This window comes from Perca fluviatilis, chromosome 13 (genome assembly GCF_010015445.1).
Source record: "Perca fluviatilis chromosome 13, GENO_Pfluv_1.0, whole genome shotgun sequence".
Classification (NCBI taxonomy): domain Eukaryota; kingdom Metazoa; phylum Chordata; class Actinopteri; order Perciformes; family Percidae; genus Perca; species Perca fluviatilis.
Genome location: NC_053124.1, coordinates 50957 through 56377, shown reverse-complemented (window position 1 = coordinate 56377; position 5421 = coordinate 50957). Strand labels below are relative to the sequence as shown.

Genomic DNA, 5421 nt, shown 5'->3' with positions numbered 1-5421 from the left:
ACACAGTCTCCAGACAACGGATGATATTTCGCAGTGACAACGGCTAGTGTTTTCATGAATGTCTGTCGGGACCAGAATTAATGCCCAGCAACTCGTTTCTATCGTCAAGTTTCACAAGACACCGACAAATGAATGAAAAATAGTTTATTTCCTGGTTAGTCGGGAATGGGTCCTGAAAGGCCACGCCTACACCACATCTGCCTCTATCACCAATTAATTAAAAAACCAGTTAAACCGAAACAACGGTCACTGCAAGCAGAGGTACGGAAAATATATATACATTTTGGCCATAAGAACGTTAAGTTGGTTAGTTAATAAGCTTTATAAGTTTTATTTTTTTCAGTCACACAGAGTTTGTATTGTCAAGTATCTTGTCAGAATTGATTTTGTGAACTGGCGCCTTTTCCCACCTAGCTTAAAATTACGTTACTTTAAGTTTGACTGCATTGCAATACTAATATAACAATGATGTAAGAGTTAGTTTACAGAGATTAAAATCAGTGGAATATAGCTAGTAAAAATAGTGACATGAATAAAATCGCCGCCGGGCACTGAGTTTTTCGACTCTGAAGCAGACAGCCAAAGCCCGGTGTACTTGAATTTCCCCTGACAGAAAGTGTTCCCCCGGTTGCGTGAGTGCGTGTGCGCATGCAGTTGAAAACGCGACCAACCAAAGTAAATGAAAAATATAACATGTGGATTGTTTAATCCAACGTTTTAGTATTGTTGTTTTATGAACGAGTTTTTTTGCACAGCAAGCTAGCACGTATCTGTCAAAATAAAGGCTTCTCCTGTAGGCTAACGTTACGTGTTATGAACTTCGAATTATTCATTGCACCGAATGTCTAAAAAAGACGTCTAGCTAGCTAGTTATATATTTTCCCTCGTAAAGCAAACCGTTATTTTGCGATAGTCTGATGATGTTATAACTGACCACGGAGTTGTGGTCATCCGTGTTACGTTTTGAAAGCTGGATTCAGACCCGCTGTAACTTTTTGTAAGGAAGCTGCATCTACTAATATACGTCGTCGATTAGGGCTGGGCGATATGGCCTAAAAATAAAATCCCCGTTTTTTTCAAAAAAAATTTAAGATTTAAATCGATTTTTTTCTCCCTCTACTTAAAATCAATCTGCAGATGACAAAGAAATTGTTCAAAACAAGTTTTATTTTGACTCATACAGACACATGGGGCATGTTGGAATTGTTGGGGCTTTGTAAATTATAGAGTGTGGTCTAGACCTACTCTATCTGTAAAGTGTCTCGAGATAACTTATGTTATGATTTGATACTATAAATAAAATTGAATTGAATTGAATTGAATGTACCATTATGATTATTCATGCCAATTTTGTGGAAATATAAATTTGTTTGAGGTTGTTGTTTTTTTTGGGGGGGGGGGCTATATATTCAACAACAAAACGGATGCGTGAGATAAAGCTGTTTTCACACAGGTGGTAACTCGTTCCTCGCTAAAAGTTCAAATCATTTTAACGTTATTGCGCAACCTTGCCCCTATTTTCACCTGTTGCTGAGTAACGTACGTTAACCTCCCATGGTCTCTTGAATGTAGCGTACCTGTAGCAAGCTCCTTCGTAGCGATAAAAACAAACGTCGAAGCGGAGCTCCGTGCTACACAGCGGCGATTGCAAGTTGTTTAAGCCGCTACAGACCTCCGTCACAGCTCGGTCGTATCAGCGGCATTTAGTAGATGTGTTGAGCCGCAAAAGAATTCCTCAACACGGCCTCTGGTGCCCCGCATGGTGCTCCTTCAGGTCAGCTGTAGCTGGTGGTTCAGTTATCCCAGAATAGGTGACTCTCAGCCGGGGACAGAGCACCGCGAGCTGCCGGTCATTTCGGCGGAGATTACGGATAAGTAAGTAATGAAACGACTGGTTAAGAAAATAATTAATGTTAGTCCCTGTCGCTGCCATGTTGTTTGTGTATCTCTATGGCAAACGCGTGGGGGGATGAGCCCGTTCGGAGCTACGGGAGCCCAGAGGGGAGCGTCGGCGGATGTTAAGGAGAAAATCGATTTTTCATTTAAACAAATCCATGTTGACTACACATTCGAGTTAATCGATAAAATCGATTTATCACCCAGCCCTATCGTCGATACTGTAAAATCAAGATCATTGTAATACACTTAACTCAATTCCATCTACTTGACTCAAAATGTAAATTAAACTGAATGCCACATTGTAGGCAATAACATTGTATTTTGTCCTTACAATCTATGTGTGATTGCCTTTTGATATTGCTGAAAATCTTTTTAACCATTAATCAGTTATAACTTTCCATAGGTGAAGATTTTATGGAAAGTATTGAGTACTCTTTACACAATGTACAGCTGTAGCTGGTGGGCACTGCATATGATAGGGGAAACACTGGCTTAAGTGATAAACTTTTAAATAATTGTTGGCAACATTGTAGTGATGAGGCTTAGCCTATGTTAGTATGCATGTCTAACCCTCTGATTTTTCTTGTGGTAAAACATTGTATTTTTTTATTTCCTTGATGTAGACCTAACTGCTGGGTTTGTCATTTTTTTTAGAACATGGTATGTCATATCTTAGTCGCTGGAGAAAAATCCACTCAGAAGCTGCAGCAATCGCACTGGAATGTAGCAGCAGTGAAGATGGTTGCCGTGGAAATTTAAATCCTATTCAGTGTAATGTAGAAGATGAAGATGAAGGTGAAGATCTAGCAGAAGAGGGAAGTAGTTGTTTAAATGAAGCAGATGAAATTGGTGATTCAGATTTTGGATACAGTGAATATGTGTCAACTGATTCTGAAGAAGTCATAGAATCTGCAAAAGAAGACGAGGTAACCTTGCAAGAAAAGCTTGCTTCCTGGGCTGCACAAAGTAAATGTGGAAGAAGCCAAATTGATGAATTTCTTGGTATCTTGAAGGATGAAGGTTTAGAATTACCTCCTTTCCCTGCTTCCTCCAACGTATTTCCTGGTAGAAGAGTGACTGTAGAAGAGGATGGGAAAGTAGCAATATAAAGGATGCATGCATAATTGTACATACCTACGTCTCTTCTATCACAACTGCCTTCCTTTCATGCACTGCACCAGCTGAGCACAATACCTGAAAATTGCACTTTTTTATTTCTTTCTGGAGCAGAATTAATTTTTTGTTAATTTGTGTCTTGAACTAGATGATAGTGGTCACAGTGAGGTAGAATTTGATCAAGAAGACCTCCAAGGAAATTGTCGACATCTCAACCGTGATGAAGGTTAGTTCTAATATTAGCAGTAAGTTTTTGTCTGGTAGTAAACGTGCAGCGTACTCCATCCCCACAGAGATCTGAAATGCTCCCTGTCTGGACACTTTAAAAAGAATCTACTAAAAACCCAGCTCTTTACCAAGGCATTCAATCCTGAATTACTTTTTGTTGTTCTGTCACTGTAACTATGTGTAAAGCGTCCTTGGGTCCTGTGAAAGGCGCTAAAAATATTTATTTGTTACGTTAGCAAAATTAGTAACAAAGTGACCTTAATTATCAGCTGTATGTCATTACTAACTAACCTACTAGTCAAGTGTTGAGGACATCAGGTACAAGCTTAGACTAAACTGGTGTACAGCTCTGTCCTGTACACATACTATGCTACTACATCCTGATAATTATATTTCAGTGTTCAGAGGAGTCTGACAACTGGTTGTTAATGAAATGAAGGACCATGGAGCTGAGGTTAATGAAGTAAATTAGGGATGGAAACTAGTCCTTTTTAAGCTAATTGGGAGATGTTTCTTTTGGATTTTAATGCGTAAATGAAATGCTTAGTAATTATCCAGGGATCCTATTTAGAAAAAATGATGCATCGATAAACGTTTTATAATCGAATCACAGCCCTCTGAATTGTAATCGAATCGTGAGGTGCCCAGAGATTCCCACCCCTACTGATGTCGGAGTTGTTTATTCTTTCTAAACTTCACTCCGTATCTTGATGTCAGCAATATGATTTATTCTTTGATGATTATGTAGTTTATATAGTGACGTTGCTGATGTAAACATTGCTCTTGCTTCTCTAGAAACAATATTTACTTCTATTTAAAATCCAAATAAATTCTAATCCTGTACTGAATGTTTTTATTTTAAAATATATTAAAAATAATCAATTCTTAGTAATATAAAAGAATCAATAACAGCATTGATAAAGAACCAAACCAATAAAGATTATTGACAAGAGTAGTTGTAGTATAGATAAAATCTTAATGATTCCTATTGCTAGTAATTACATTACTTTTACTCTTCCCCAATACACACAGCCAGACAGATGTCAGTTGTGTGCGGCAGCAAGGCATCTGTTAGCAGGCTAATGTGGTGAAAGCCCAGACTTGTTCACTCATCGTGGAATGTCATAATCATAGTACACTTTGGCTGGGTGAAATAGATTGTAAATACAATCTCAATATTTATAGGCTATATATTATAAATGATTTATAGCATAAATTAATATAGGCGTCAGTTATTGGCTGTCTATGGAATCAAATAGCAGCTGTATTGTCCCATTAACATCCAGGAATTGTGCTAAAATAAGGGGATTTGCCTTTTTTTTTAAGTAAAGTTCTGAGACAAAACCCCTATTTGGATTAAAAAACAATAGCCTCTCAAACAAAAACATAAGGACAATAAATTATGACAGTTATCAGTAGTAGGTTGTGCCTTGACATACCATTTCTAATTATGGTAATTATTTGTTTCACTGCATTAGAATTTCAGAGAAAAGTGGTGGAAATGCGTTAGGATATCCGCTCATTGAAGAAACGGGATGCAGAAAAGTACGAAGCAACTCAAATTCAACAAGCGTCAACTGTTGAGGCTCTAAACCTCCTTGATAGATCCCTCGACTCCCTGGAGGAAAAACAGAAGCTGGTAAGGTCAACTGTAGTCATAGCAACATAATTATGCATATTTTTCTCTCATGTGTAATGTGTCACTGTTTACTTCTTTTTCTTTTGTTGATAAAACTGAAATATTGTTCCTCTAATTTCAGATGAATGCCTTGTCCAGGGTGGGAGGAGTCCACTTGAAAGACAATGTTAAAAGGGTCATGGAGAAGTAAGTGTTTATATCTCAGTGTCAATTAGATTTTACTGTTAGCATCGATATAATAGAGTAGAATTAATATTGTATAGGGGACTCGACTGTTACCACTGGGCCAACTGGCAGCCTTCTTTAGGGATCTGAAAGTCACAGGGTTCAGTTCATACCCCGGTTTAGAAGTCACAAGTGTGTATGAGTTTCGTACATAATTAAAATTATTAAAAGTTTAATTATGTCAAAGATGAAATGAACAAAATTAATGTTTGCACCAGATTTCCTGACATTAACAGCCATGTGTGGTGAGTTAAACATCAATTTAGAGTACAAATGTATTATATACAGGGTTCATACGGTCATGAAAACCCAAG

General features: G+C 37.7%; 1 long non-coding RNA gene across 3 annotated transcripts; it reads left to right on the top strand.

The window, feature by feature from the left end:
• Positions 1-2538: 2538 nt before the first annotated feature.
• On the top strand, positions 2539-5116 carry LOC120571716. Of its 3 annotated transcripts, none has more exons than XR_005641276.1 (4): positions 2539-2694; positions 3164-3241; positions 4722-4882; positions 5004-5116. It is a non-coding gene; the product is annotated as an uncharacterized LOC120571716 (long non-coding RNA). The 3 variants fall into 3 exon arrangements; XR_005641277.1 differs by lacking the exon at positions 2539-2694 and adding an exon at positions 2786-2825; XR_005641275.1 differs by lacking the exon at positions 2539-2694 and having other exon boundaries at positions 2844-3241.
• Positions 5117-5421: the final 305 nt, after the last annotated feature.